The sequence below is a fragment of the Carlito syrichta genome, unplaced genomic scaffold (genome assembly GCF_000164805.1).
Source record: "Carlito syrichta isolate Samal-C Ts95f unplaced genomic scaffold, Tarsius_syrichta-2.0.1 Scaffold306734, whole genome shotgun sequence".
Lineage (NCBI taxonomy): Eukaryota > Metazoa > Chordata > Mammalia > Primates > Tarsiidae > Carlito > Carlito syrichta.
In genome coordinates, this window is record NW_007250830.1 from 259,279 (window position 1) to 259,911 (window position 633).

Genomic DNA, 633 nt, shown 5'->3' on the forward strand with positions numbered 1-633 from the left:
AATCGAAGGCTAACTTGAGCAAGCAAGCAATGGGTGAGTGACTCCTCTACAGACAGAGAGGGCCCCCGGAATGGGACACGTGAAGGAGGGGAAAACAGAAGCGGCAGAAAGCTAAAGGGGAGACTAAAGTGAGCTCAGCCCAGAGGGGTGGGAAGTTTGGTCCAGTCACAGGGGAATGACTGAGGGGGAAGACATTTCTTCCATTCCAAGGCATGGAAGGAACAGGAGAGAGACAGACGAGGGACAGGGTTCAGGCCAGCCTCTACGGAGCTGGCAGACTGGCCAAATTTCCGGCTTATGCCGTGCCTCAGTTTCTCCAAAGTGGGAAAAGGGTCGAGCTGTGAGAACTGGGCTACTGGGGGTGGCCAGGAGGCGGTGCCAGGTAGGTCTGGGGCAGGGACCTCTTCGAAGGGCTGGGAGATGCCGGCGAGGAGTGGAACAGGAGCGCCTGGGAGGCTGGGAGCGGCTTGATGTGCAGAGCAGAAGGCGGGGAAAGGGACTGAGGCCAACGCACGCGGACCCCTGCCCACACGGGGGAGTCCAGCGCCCCGACCCGGGGAAGTTGCCGGGCTGGACCGGCCCGGTCTGGGCCGCTGGGCCGAGCCAGCTGCCCGCGCAGAGCAGGTCTGGGGC